Source organism: Solea senegalensis, linkage group LG5 (genome assembly GCF_019176455.1).
Source record: "Solea senegalensis isolate Sse05_10M linkage group LG5, IFAPA_SoseM_1, whole genome shotgun sequence".
Taxonomy (NCBI): Eukaryota; Metazoa; Chordata; class Actinopteri; order Pleuronectiformes; family Soleidae; genus Solea; species Solea senegalensis.
In genome coordinates this window covers 14,423,534-14,438,349 of record NC_058025.1, presented here as the reverse complement: position 1 = coordinate 14,438,349, position 14,816 = coordinate 14,423,534, and positions in this window count along the sequence as shown.

The following is a 14,816-nucleotide window of genomic DNA, read 5'->3' as shown; positions in this document are numbered from 1 at the left end:
GATGTCTGTTGGTCCTGTATGTTTTCTCAAATACTTTGAAGCTTCTGCTTAATTGGACTGAATATGTATGAACACATGGAAATGCTCATTTTGAATGTGCTGACAGGATAATGTGCCTTTTAAAAGTCCTTCAAAGTGCCTCAGACTCTAAATTATCTTTTAATAACCGTAGAAAGACAAAGAGTGTAAATTGTGTGGATGTGCAGGTTTACTCGGCTGCCTCCCTGGAGGGGCTGCTGTGCCGTGGCGGTGTTTCATACTAAGCCCATGCTCAGCTCGCAGATCTGCTGACGGCGCAGAGCTCAGCCAGCCATCTGGGACATCTGGCCACTGTTAAACGTGCTGGGGCAGACGACAGCAAACAGCCAGCGAACACACAGTGAACACACAGTGAACAGGAAAAGGTCACAAACCGTCGAGAGAGAGAGAGAGACAGAGAGTTTCATTTTGCTGCCACCAAATGCCAAGTAAAACCGAGACAACTAAACTGCACAAGAGTTGTTTTTGGAGCAGTGCAGTTTCTGCTTTGAAAACCCGCTTGACGCATGATGAAGACAAGATAACAGAAAGCTGCAGCTCTGTAAATATGTTTATGTAAATATGTTCTCATTAAATGATCTATTTAGATGTCTGGTGTGGTTCCGTCTTCTTATGCCACTGCTCTAAAGCAGAATATTTACTGACACGTTGACAGAATGTATTCTCCTGCCAAGATCAGAGGACATTTTCATTCATTCATTCATCTTCTACCACTGTAACCTCCACATGAGGGTCACTGGTACAAATCCCAACCATCAATGGAGAGTGTCCACTTTGGACTGTGGGAGGAACCTGGAGAACCTGGAGAAAACCCACACACCCACACAAACACACCCTGCTCTTCTTGCTGCAAAGACAAGAGTTCTAACCACCACACCAACTGTGTGGCCCAGAGGCAATTTCCAAGCCAGTTAATTAAATGTACTGTGATAAGTTTCAGTGCTGTTCTAAAATACACAACAGCGTCTTCTTATGTAGTTCATGAAATCATTTCCTGAGGGGCGAGCAGATGCTCTTTAATTCCAATCCAGCATTAAGAGTCGATGTAGTATAGCTGTGCTAGCAGCTCTACAAGGCTTTCTGACTGTGCTAAATTTAGTTTTTGCAGGTCATAAAACAACACGGCACAATTTTAATATTTGCCACGCACAGTTTTATCAGCTTTTATACAATTACAACAAAGAAAAAAGGCGATAATTACAATCACTTTCCCCTCCTTCACTTCCATCACTGCCCTCCCACCACCCTCAACAATCCTTGGCTCTATAATGAACAAGAAAAAAAAGAAAAAAGAACTAGATTACGTAAATGACTATAACACTACTGTTAGTAAGAATCCACTAAAGTAAAGGTCGGAGGAAAACCCCACAGTCATCAGGATCAATTATGTGGGAAACAGGAAATAACTGCACAAATGTTTAGGCCACTTTATCACGTGGATTTCACCGGCTAATTAGAAATGTCCAGCTCTGATGCAGGATGAAAACATCAGGCCAAGAACGTCTGAAATATTTCATGAAGCAGCTTTTACACTTGGAGAGGGTACAAATTCTCTTAAAATGTTCTATTCCACACTCTCTAGTATTTCATTCTCTGCACAGCACATTTCATACACGACGACAACGACGACTTAATGTGCTTTAAAATAAAAACAAAAAGAACAGTTACATGCCCTTTGGCGATCTCCTCCCTCAGGCTTTATGTCAGTGCTGCCAACGCCAGAAGAAATGGGTGCTCCTGTTTTTACATCCCTGCTCTTCCAAACCGTATAGTTTTATGAATTAGTTGAAGTGAGACGTGTTATCTGGTGCATATGTAGAGTCTACATGCAGGTATACAAACATCAAGTCTGGAATAAAGCCAGTTTTAAAACGTGTATCACTGCTTAATGTGGTGCAGAAATATGGAGAGCGCAGTATAGAGGATGCCTCCAACTCAGCACAGTCTAACACGCAGGAAACAACAATTCTCCATTCAGATACGGACTTCAACAGAGTCAACAGCTGACCACATTACACACACAGACACACACACACACACACACACACACACAAACAGTAAGTGTGTGAGGGCTGCGGTGCCGGAAATACCCCTCCAGATGTGTCTGCGGTGCTCAATAACAGAGCTAGACACAAGTGCAATCACTGAGACATGAAAATATGAAGGACACAAGCAAAGGAGTGAGAATTTGTTCACGGGCACAGTTTGTAATTGAGGCATTTGAGCTCTTGAGCGAGAGAAAAACATGTTTTAAAAAAACAAGTTGTCATCACTTGCCTCTCTGGAATTCACTGGATGTAACACAGAGACTTTCTGTACCTTTGTTTTATCACCGCTTTACTTATTTTCACTGCACTTGTTTTACATAAAATTTTGGACTTTTTTTTTGCTTATTTTAACCATGAAAAAAGGGCCAGAAAATGTCCTGTAAGTGCCATTTTTCCAGAATATCTTTCAATATCTTGGAGTTATTTACAATTTACTGCATGTTAAAGTAGTGTTTAAACAATTTAAAATGAGGTTTTATTTAGAATAAACACTATAGTTGTACCCAAACACTCAACTCTTTCCTCTCTGGTGGTGACAAAGACGCTGATTCGCCGGCTTCCTGCAACAGCGCGAGTGAAATTACCGTAATAACCACACGTTGGCTTTGACATGCAACTTTTCAGCTTGCAGCCTATTTACATTTTCATGTATTTACATTTTCCCTCTGTTTTCGTAGCTGTTGCTGAGGAACATAGAGTAGCTGAAAGAAGAGGCTTTTTCAGTCGAATGATGCCACATTTGCTGAATACTCGAATCACACAGGCACACAAACCTCTAACAACTAAACTAATCTCTGTGTCTCACAGTCGAGTCGCTCGTCAAAGACAACAACATAACTATCCTCCAAATCACCCAACCCTGCTATGAAGATATGGCACCTGTGCATAGTTTCCTATTGTCACTTAATAAGGACTCTCCACTAACGACTTCCCGACACTCCTCATCAGTGTTACTCAGTAATTGACCCAGTAACAAGCATTGTAAGGGTTTACTATTTAGCAATATTCATAATAACAACAATTACCAAACAGAGTTGAGAGTAGAGTTACTGTGTTACTTGGATCTTTATCTATGATGATGTGTACGTGCAGCTCACAGTGGAAGCAGAAAAGTAACTTTTAAGTAACTTATCACACTTCCTGAGTCACTTCTCGCTCCTAATTTTTGACCCTGACCTTCAGACATTGCTTTGTCCTGATTGCAACTGTAACATTATAAAAGGCCTTGTGGGAAAAACCTACAAAATATGCCAGACTCTCGATGTAAGTTTTTACATTCCACTGTATTTAAAGTCAAGGTGTGACAGTGATAAAGCGGTACATGTTCTTATGGTTTCCTGTTGTGCAGATGAAATGCAGATGCTGTGCTAATCTTACCTTGTTCATGTGGTGAGGGTGTGAAGGTGTACAGTAGTTCAGGAACCACACTTGGCCTAAGGAGCAAATGTAACCGTTGAGTAAGTCCAATGGCAAACATATATCACAAGTGAATTAATTAAGCTTTTCAGATATGACGGGATACTTACCTGCTGCGTTATATGTGACGACAGATAGCATCTTGAAGAAGCAACTTTTGTGTACCTTGCATTTCCTGTTTGGTCACTCGATATCTATCGTGAACAACGCGACAGATATCGAGTGAAGAACCTTCTCTTCAGTGTTCTGGATACAGAACAAAGCAGTCCCTAAATGCCCTAAATCACAATAACATCTGCAAAATCCTGGAGGAATAGTGTAGTGACAGCAACACTTATAGGGCAGGGTTTTAGAGGTTGCCTCGCTCTAACACACCTGCTTCAAATAAACGGGTCGTTATCAGGCTTCTGCTGACGAGCTGAACATTTGAATCAGGTGTGCTGGAGCGAGGACTGTTTTAGAGAAGTATGTCTATTTTAGCTTTAAGACCAGTAACATTTGAGGTTATATTTGGATATTATTGTTTGTTGTATTGTTGAAAAGGGGCAAAACTATTGTACCTGATCAGGGATGGTGGTGGGAGTATTACCTCATTTTAAATACTAAATACTATTTCTTTTTAAGCGCATCTAAACAATCTAAAAAGAAGAAGAAAAAAGATAGGATATAATCAAACTGTACATTTTGGATTCCCTTCTTTCTTGACCTTTTTCTTTCTCGATCAGTGGTTGGTCTATATATGCAGCTGTGGTGATAATCATGCAAATGCAGCTCTGCAGCACTAAGTGAGCTCCTCTCTCTCTCTTTTTAGTTTGCAACAGAAAATGTCACCCTTGAGTTCCTACTTTCGGAATGCGAGGCGTTTGCTTGTACTCAGCATATTCCTGCTGGAGGTGGGATCTGTTTTCAGTTACAGCTGCGTCCGCTCTGGTCTTTTGAGTCTGGCCCGGAATGAAGCAGCGGAGAGAGAGACCCTGTCCTGACACAGCAGCCGAGGACACCGAGCTCAGAGACTATAGTCTGTGTGTGCTGAAGAGATTCTCACTCTCCCAGAAACCCCCCTCCCAACAACACTGGCTTCCCGTTACTGTCCCATTGTGTGTGTTTATGTGTGAAGAGGCAACAGGTTTGGTTCATCTTAAACTGTGTGTCTGCCGACGGCTAATGATTTGACGGTGTAGTCATCGCTGTGATGTTTGTGGCATCTCGGCTAAGTCATGCTGGAACTATTTCACATGCTGTCTGAGACAATGACAACACCTGCAACACACCGCAGCAAAGGAGGGGAAACATGAGGTAATACAAGTGCTGCAACTTACTGAAATTCAGATTGCTTTGGCTCTAGTGACACTCCTCACCACTGACCTATATTTCTGCTCTTTTTCGTTTGTATTCAAAAACCGGCAGAGACATTTATTTCTCTTAAATAAAAAATCAGAAACTTCCTCCTGTAAAGCAACAGAACTGAGATAGAATGTTCTGTTTTCTCTGCCCTCACTCACTGACGTTGCATCCATTTTTTTCAGGTTGCAGGAAGCAGTGTGGGCTGTGTGAGCAGCTTCCATGAGATTATCCACTGACCTCAGAACAGCAGCACCCTGCCCACCCTGGGGGAGAGGCCCTACTACTGGAAAAGGCTCAGACATGCTACACCCTGCTTATAAAACTGTGTTTAAGGGTCAAAATCTCATTTTCATGCGTCCAAAACCTTTAGATGTTGCTCTCAAACAGGACGTGACAGTTTTTGGTAGGTGGGAATGGTTTGAAATACAAACAAAGAAAATATTTTAACCTCTTGAAACTTCTGTCATCACTTTGCTAGAAAGACAAGAATAAAAGTAGTAATCTGCTTTTATCGCAATAGTCCTCAGAAGGTTAAACCTTTCTTACGATCCATGTCCCCATCAGTCTAAACGTCATTTTGTATGGGTTAAATATTTTAGCAGGGGGCGGTGTGTGTTCATGCTCCTTGGAGGATCTTCAAGGATTTCTTCTCGGATGTTTGTCTGTCATTCAAGGGGGCGGATGAGAGGTGAAATGTGTTCACAAAGCTACCGAAAGTCTACTGATTCAATTACTTCTGGAGAATTACGGCCTGGATGAATGACAACCTACAAAGACATGTTTTCCATTTTGGACAATCAACACACTGTTCTCATGCTCCACTAATTGAGGCAAACAAGAGCTTTATACCGGGCCACATGGTTGGTGCAGTTCTGAGCACACATCCTGGTTGGAACAAGAGCCTTTCTGAGTGGAGTTTGCATGTTCTCCGCATGTGTGCGTGAGTTTTTGGGGATTAGGTCATTTGGACACTCTAAATTGACTAGGAGTGAGTTGTTTGTTTGTGTTATGTCAGCTGGGATTGGCACCACGATGAAGCGGTAGAAGATGGATGGATGGAAGAACTACACCCAATCACTAAAACCTCTAATAACAAGAAATGTCCATTCATCCAGCCTGGGTGTATCTCAGCCAGTGGCAGTTGCTGCTCTTTGAAACAGAGGAAGCTCATTTCAAGCCCATGTGTTCCTATTTGAATAAAAAAAGTTTCTTTTTTATTTTATTTTCATTTTCTTTGAAATATGGGAAACCATTTGGGGTCCTGTCCATCGTTGGATCCACACAGGTTTTCTCAAGCATGAACTACATAAAACCCAAATATTGCTATATTTATTTCAAAGGGGGTTACTTTTAAATTCATTCATAGACTAGGTCTACATAAAACGACCAGCTATTTGTTCCCTCGCAAAATCCACACAGGTCTGAGGCAGAAAAAGGCTCAGCTGCAACGCTGTCAATCAAAAACTGGCTCCGCCTTTCAGACGCTTCGTCCAATCATCATCTGCGAGAAGCTGAGCTTCCGTGGAAGTGACGCTTTTGCCACATTTGTCCACTCACTGTCGAACTCGTGAACTAGCGACACGTTCTAGTCACGTTGTAGTGCATGTTTAGTATTGAAATGTAAATACAACCCATTTGTTCCGTCTTTTAGAGGAAACTTAGAGCAATCGTCCCTGATCTCCGCTGACATTGAGCTTTAGAAGCAGCAGATACACACTGTGTGTGTGTCTGGAGTTTCATTTAAGGCACCAGTGAAATATATATAGTGTGTTCATTCACGGTCTTCAGTGGATGAACCTGTTTCCACACGTCATGAAAACACATACAGTAACAAAAATCAATTGCTTCTCAGTGTACTGGAGCTCCACGGACCACACCCGTCACTACCACAGCTTTACCTTTAGAGACACAAGTTTATACTCAGGCATCATCGTGGGAATTGTTGTAGTTTTGTATTTATGCACGGAACAAGCAGAGGACGTGCTGTGCGTCCTGTACCTGGCAGAATGTTCGGGAATGTGGGAGCGCACTCTGAAGGCTTTAGACCCACTTTTGTTTTTATAGTCCTCACACAGGAAGCTCACTCTGATGGGGCCTCATTCATGTTGTCTGAAAAACGCTGACTGCCCTCCCACCCCCACCTCTCTGGCTGCTCTCCAAGTCACACACACACACACACACACACAAGCATTTTTGGCTTTGTGGGCTGATATGCATTCTCTCCTCCCCCAATCCCGTCACAGTTTCATTTATAGCTCTAATTGCAATAAACAACCGAGAACAAGTAGGGAAGGATGCAGCTTCCCTTGCTCATGTGTCTCTCTCTCATGAATAGAACCAATCCAATCTCTGTCAGTCATTCACTGACGTATGTGTGTTTCTGTATTACAGTATCCACCATGATTCCACCATGATTCCTGCTGGAAACATCTTTGTTGTCTTTGAGCTGGACTTGCTCAAGGGAAAATGAGACAGTTTGATGTCTAAATGACAAGATGAACTACCAAGGAGACTTTCACGAAATAATAATAATACCAATAACGAAATAATGAAAAACATCCACCTACTGGATGATCCTATCTGTGCCTATACTTCAATACAGGCTATGTTTTATCATTTATATGACTTCATATGGGACCATCATTTACGACATCATGCTGTGGAACAGAAAACTTGAAGTTAGCGATGGTACAGTGCAGTTCAGCTCACCATGGTGCGGTTTGGAATGGTTCATCCTAATCTGATTCACATTTCCACCACAGGGAGTGTGGGTCAGATACATAAATTAATGGGAATAAATATGCAAGTCACAAACAGCACTCAATTCTTAACCTTCAAGTCTCATGAAAGTCCGAAGTCGTCCTTGCAAGTTAAGTCGAGTCCCGGCTTTAAATCAATCAAGTGACAAAAAAAATCACAGTCATTTTGAAGAAACAAATTTGAAGAAAAGAAATTGCTCAGAAACAAGGTATAACACTCATACAACGTAAGGGCTGCTTCATGAATTGTTTATTAGAAAATGTATTTAACTAACATCAATAAAATGAAAATAAATCAAACTACAATGTAAAGAATACTAACATTAGGTTTACATTAAACCATGGAAATGCATTTCAACTATTAGGCCAAAAAAGCGAGTGGAATTTCAGTGGCGTTGATGCCGCTCGGTTGCCAGGTTTGTACGCAAGGCCACAAAAGCAGACGCCCAATGTTTTTTTCCGTGTGTCAAAAACAACTGTAGCTCCTCAACATTTGAGAACATGTAAATATTGTGTAAGTTAAGTCCTTTCGAGTCATTTCACTCAAGTCTACGTCGAGTCTGAAGTCACGAGTGTCAAGTCTTTTACCAACGTTAGTCTCGAGTCCTCCAGTCAAGTCACGTGACTTGAGTCCCCCACCTCTAGTGGCAGATGTGTAATGTCATACTGCAGTGGCTCCTTGTAGCTTTGAATAAAAAAAAGTTTATTTTTTTATTTTATTTTCATTTTCTTTGAAATAGGGGAAACCATTTGGAGTCCTTACCATCGTTGGATGGTTTTCTCAAGCATGAACTACACATCTGCCTCTAGTGTAAATGATGTGTAAATAGTGTAATGTCATACTATTGCGACAAAAGTCAAAGGAAACAAGTGACAGTAAATAAAACTTCTTTTGAGAGAAGTCAGCTGGATTTTTAAAAGCGACCCAAAGGCGCAGGAGCTTTGTGACGTTATTTCGTAACAACACTGCGAGTACAGTCAAAGGATTTCTTTCAAAAACGGGCACAGATTTCAAAGGAGCTTCCTTATTCTCTCTCTCTCGTCTCATGATACAACATGGAGTCAACAAGCACACGCCCACTCTTTGTCTTCAACACAACTGCTGACCTGCTAATGGTCCTTTAGGTCCACTGTTACCCACAAAACACAGTGTCGACCACAGTCATCAAAGAACCAGCTGACCAGGGCAAACTGTGGTACAGATACAGAGCGGTTTATTAAAGTGCTCTGACCCTGTTTTGCTAAACTAACAAATAAACACATAAGTAAATAAAGAAATCATTTTGCCCACAATCCTGTCAGCAGACCAGTTATCACAAACTGAATAATAGTCATGTGACTACACTTCACTGACACATACGAACGGGTTTGTGAATGTGCGTGTGTCAGATAATGATGTAACCCAGAGGTTGTTGACATAAGATTGAACAGGAAGAACAAATGGCTCAAAACCTAATGTTATCATAATGGTCCTGGTGTTATTTATTCAGCCTGGAACTAATGAGGTCAAACTAAAGGGGGAAAAAAAAACATCAACTACAATGGCAAAAAAGTTAGAAAATGACCAAACAAATGATCCAAAGTGACAGTAAAATTAGATGAGTACGTCTAATTCTTTTTCTGATGTGTCTGTGAAGTGGTTCTCGAGTGGAGAAGAAACTCTGCTCGCGGCCAAAAAAACTGTCAAACGACAAAACGCCCGTCAGCGAAGCAAGCTGCAAAATCTCTCTCATCCCAGATAAGAAATTCAGCTTCAGATAAAAGCAGAGGCTGCTGCTGCTGCTGCTGCTGCTGCTGCTGCTGCCACATGGACAACCAGCTCAGGAAAGACAGACAGAAAAACACTTAACTCTACTAAAAGTGTTTCCTCCTTAAAGGCAAACGCCGGCGCTTTCAACAGCAGCACGTCAGATTCTGAAAGCCAGTGCAGTATTTTACGCGCCTTGATTAAGTTTTATACTTTGTGGATGATGTGTTCGTATAGAGTAGATATTACTATTATCATTATTAGAATTATTATTCTAATCGCTATAGTTTTTAAATGTGAAAGAGAGAGAGGAGGGAGACTGTGTAGAAATGAAACACAGTCTTTGTCTATAAAATACAACCAGTGGTGTCTGGGATTCAATTAGCCACCTGGGTTAGTCTGTGTGGAACACTATTAAACTGAGCGAGCCTGGCCTGCTTTGTCTCTCGGAGCCTCTTCGTCTTACCGGCTCCTTTTGTTCTTTCGCACTCTGCCCCACAATTACCCAGCCCTAGATTAACGAGGGATCAATCTGAGCCCTAATATCTCAGAGCAAGGACTCATTGTGTCTAATTACCTCTCTCCTTCTGTGTCTCTGTCTCGGTTCTGTCTCGCACACAATGGGACAATATCTTATCGCCACTGTGACGAGCGTCAGCTTCATTATTAAACGGTGGCATGCAGAGGGCTGAGGTCGCAGTCGTTTTTTAAACCCAACAGTGTCCAACATGTGACCACTTCCTGCCAGACATCCACATTTTGTGACCCCACGCATGTCAGCGGTTTCTCAACACTCGGTTCCTCTTTCTTGGGACTATATTTCGGGTTATTTGGGACGGGCGTCACTGCTGTGCAGTTCGAATGTGAATAACTTCACTGTCGTCTTGATTTTCCTTTGAAAACATGTAATGATACAGATTGTAATATTAGGTCAGAGTCAGCTCTAGGCATAGACGACATGTGGCTCTTCAGCCCCTCTGCCATGTTAATAAACCACTTACTCTCCCACACCAAAGTCCATTGAGAAAATGGGCGATTTTACATCACAGCACGTAGGAGTTTGATCCACTGTGGCCTCCGGCATGAAGTTCAAATGTGTTATTTACTTTATCCCATGTTTGAAATCCTTAGTTCATATTTACTGAGAGACACTTACTTACTTAAATGAGTAAATGAGGCAGCAGGAGACGAGCAGCTCCCGTTTCCCTGTGACTTCAAAATAATGATTTTCTCTATGGACTTTGGTGCAGTTCACCAAGCGGCACAAACTTCAATTTCCAAGTCGAAAATGTTGTTTTACAGCGAGATAAAAACGCATTCTTAAGATATTTGGAAAATAATAGTTCATTGGTGGCACATCACCAAAAGTGGTACTAATATTATACCTTATATAGTTTAAAAATCCTTTGAAACAAACTGAAGGGGGAAACTAAATACTCTCCCACATCAGAGTTGATAGAGAAAATCATCGATTTATGTTATTTTAAAGCACTTTTTTTCTCCACTTTATAAGAGGTTGGGTATAAACAGCATTGAAGGAGTTTTCTTTTTGTAGTTCTTAAATTTCATAAATTCAACAATCTGTATAAAAAAGGTTATACATTTTATCTTTATCATAGGGTTTGTGGCTCCGGATGCAATTTCTTACCCGCCATTTACTGGAGGGGTTTATTTATTTATTTGATTTTTTGACCTTTCACCTTTTCATGGAAAACATGTTTGTTTGTGTGAGGAGTTACTTAAAACCATGCTGTGGTGTGTGTTCGGTGACCGGTGCCCTATAGCCCAGGTTGCCTAGATGCATAGGTCCGGCCCTGCTACTGATAATTCTAGTACTAATTCTGGTACTAATACTAATGGGTTATTAGTACTGTTAACATGCTGACAGGCATTTACTGGTGCCTTTTAACATGAGATTAATCCATTTGAATACAACTTCTCTAATTGCAATTATGAAAGCAGTATATAAGTAGTAAGTGTAAAGTTTCTGGACAGCTCAGAGTTGACTTATTTTGTCTTTATTTTTACCAAAAAATTGCCACATCAATGCCAACATAACACAACAAAAAGGACTTTTGAATACTTTTGAATAGACATTTTGGTAGAAAATATGACAAAGCTGAAATATGGGACACTAAAGCCACTATTGATATGGTCGCTAATGACATTTCAGTTTATGATCAGTAGCTGCCCTTGTTTTTCTTTATACAAACTATAGTTCCACCAGACAAAAGACAGTAAATCTGAGATTAAAACAAGTGTTGCATCTCTGTAAGTGATTTCAGTCGTCTCTGTAATCTTAGTTTATTCTTTCATATAATTAACATCCCTAAACACTAACAGGCGAGCTGACTGCGTACAGCATGTGACAGTCGTGTGTGCGTCTGTGTCTGGATGCATGAGTTCATTTCTACTCTTGTCATGATGAAGGTTCTGTCCGTGACTCTTAAAAAAAATGTTGGTTTGACAGTTTCGGGACTGAGGTCAGTTTGGATCCAAACTGGGAAAGTACAGGAAAACGACAATGACGCAAGTGTCTTGTTTGGATTTGTTGAATTTGTGTGTAGCCGTCTACGAAAGGGAGGAACCGTATGGTTAAAAACCTCTGAGAAAATCCCTCTCCCTTGTGTCTTTGAAAGCGTCGTCTGAATCACCAGATGCAGAGTGTGAGTATCAGCCTTTTATTGGCTGTGTGTCACAGGCACATTCTCTGCTGCTTCCTGTCTGTTACTGTTTATAAAATGGGCTTTACAAAAAATCCCCTTCCTTTACTTTCTTATTGGAGAATTATTTGTTTTTCATGTCAGTTTCCCTTGATTACTTATTTGTCACTTTGTCTGTAAAATATTTAATGGTCTACTGAAAATACTTTCCAGCTGTGTGTCCACCTTTACTTTACCGTCTGTGTCTGCTCATGTTTCCCGTATTTTTCCAAATTATTATTAAGGCCTGAGCGCTCACACAGTGGAATTGGAATTTCCTGGCATTTACTTTTTTTTTCTTCCGAAATGATCACATTTTTAAGGCACCTGACGTAGTTTAAAACGGATGAAGATGAAGATGCAGTTGTAAATAAGAATTGGTTCTTAATAATAAAGGTTTAAAGAAGAGATTCAGTCACTTTACCCATCAGATCATGGTGTGTGTCCACTCTGTTAAAGATTAAAACCATTCAGGGAAGTTCATCCTTAGCTGAGTTGGAATTTCCGTTTCTTTTTGGGTTTTTTTTTCTTAGAAATGACAATATTGTGGTTTACAACAGGATCCCAACAGAGTTCCTGTTTTTCGTCCGTGTCTATAGCATGACATCATTGTGCTAAGTCTGCAGCCAGCATGTGATGCCATTGTTCACCAAAAACAAAACCCCTCCCCTTCAGCCCATTGATACCGACTATAATCACGTCCCGACGTGTATGAAACAAAGGGCATAATCTTTCATTAACACCTGTGCACCTCTGACAGACATCACTGTTGTGTTTGGCATCAGGGAAATTTCATTGCATGACACCATCAGTCATGAGGACTGACTCACAGCAATTAAGCTGTAATTGCAGAAAAATGCTCCTCGAGCTTTCACGTTTATAATCTGGATAAATGCAGTTACCCGGATTATAAACAGAGAGTCCTACAGAGATGGAAAACACATGACGCCCTGGTGCAGGTCCTGCAGGTTTTTATTGATTTTGCATGTGAGAAAACCACAATTAAAGTAATAATAGGAAAGTGGGAGATGTGATAACGATAACCGATGTTTTTTTCGGAGAGGACGTCTGGCACGACATATGCTCTGCTGCTGTGAGTATCATTCAGAGGAGGGGAACAGGCTGCGAGTGCAGTTCAAATTATAGCGCGAGAGATTAACTGCCAAATACTCGTTTATACAGGAGGAAATAGGAGATCATTTGGGTGCAGGTAGAGAAGTAAACCTTGTTCATGTAGAAATGCCACAAACACTTTTCATACCTACTATAAAAAGAGAGAAAGTCGTACTTTTTGAAGTGGTTTATTAAAAATATGATATAAATAAATATGACACTCCAGTTACATAGAAGGCTACTACATCAGTCATGGGATACACTGGATAGACACTTCTCTTCATACAAGTTTACAGTGTGTTTTTTTTACAGTTACCGTTACAGCAACGTCATATCATCTCCCATAGTATAATATTTCAGAACAGTACCTTTCATCTACAGTGTCAAACAACCAGTGTGTGCAGTAGATATCATAGGACTTCAATTATTGGTAAAACACTTAATTAAGTCAAGAAATCTCCCCTAAATCTAAGGTGTCCTTGTCCTCTTAGTTAGTACCAGTCCCAGTAACAGTTTTAAAGTGAGCAGCTCAACCTCCTTAAAGTTATATGACGTTTAATTTGTGGTTAAACTTGTTAATAGATTACTATAGTAAAGCCAATTGTTGACTTTAAGGTGAAATGTGTAACCCTCAATCAGTGGCTTGATTTTCAACTAAAATCATATTGTGGTATATAAAAATACTGCATAAAACATTTCGTTTTCATGAGTGTGATTTGACATGGGCTAAAAGCATAATACTGTTTTAACGGAAGTACAAAATCCTGCTTTAATACAGAACTATGACGGGAAGCATCGGTGACAAAACTGTCAAACATTAAAATATGCAGTGAATGAACATTAATAACAAAATACCTGAGTTTAAAGAAAGTTGCTCTTCTAAAATATGTAATACATAAAACAATAAAAAAAAATAAAAAATATATATATATATGCACAATCAAGTGACATGCTTAAAACAATACACATCTGTACCAGTGTCAGTCTAAGTAATTCACAGTTTCATGCTGTTAACATTAGCTCCAGCTCTGATGACGTCAACAAGCACGAGGGCCAGACCATGTGAGGGACTCGATTAGGGACCAAACATAGTTTAGAGTTCACCACATAGATTTGCCATTTTGAAAAATGCTAAAGTGAGTGAGGTCTGTTGCACTGACCGGCGGATTGTTGACCAGTGCTTTCATTAAACAGAAAGCAAACAACTCTTGACTCCAGTGACTTTGGCCAATTTATTAAGCTACAAAAATCTCATTTTGACCCCAGCAGGGTCAGAACAACTCAAGGACAAATGAAAAGTCATAAAGACTACATTTTATATAGTAATACCTCACAGTTCTTTGTCTTGGGTGATAATTTGACAGAATTAATACAGAAACGATGAATAATGCAGCCTTAAATTAAAACAACTAAACTGGTACTAATTCATTATGGCTCACTTTAACCCTTCTGCTACCGTCCTGACGTCGCCGACAGTTATTTGGCATGCATATTTCTCATTACCATGACTCCTAGACCATTGCGATATCTAGAAAACGATCCGCGACCCTTATGTGGAGGATAAAGTGGTAGAATATGGATGGATTGATCCTGGAAAGCAGAGAAATTAAGCTTTGCGCCCATATACTTGTCGTTACGGTAGCCCTCG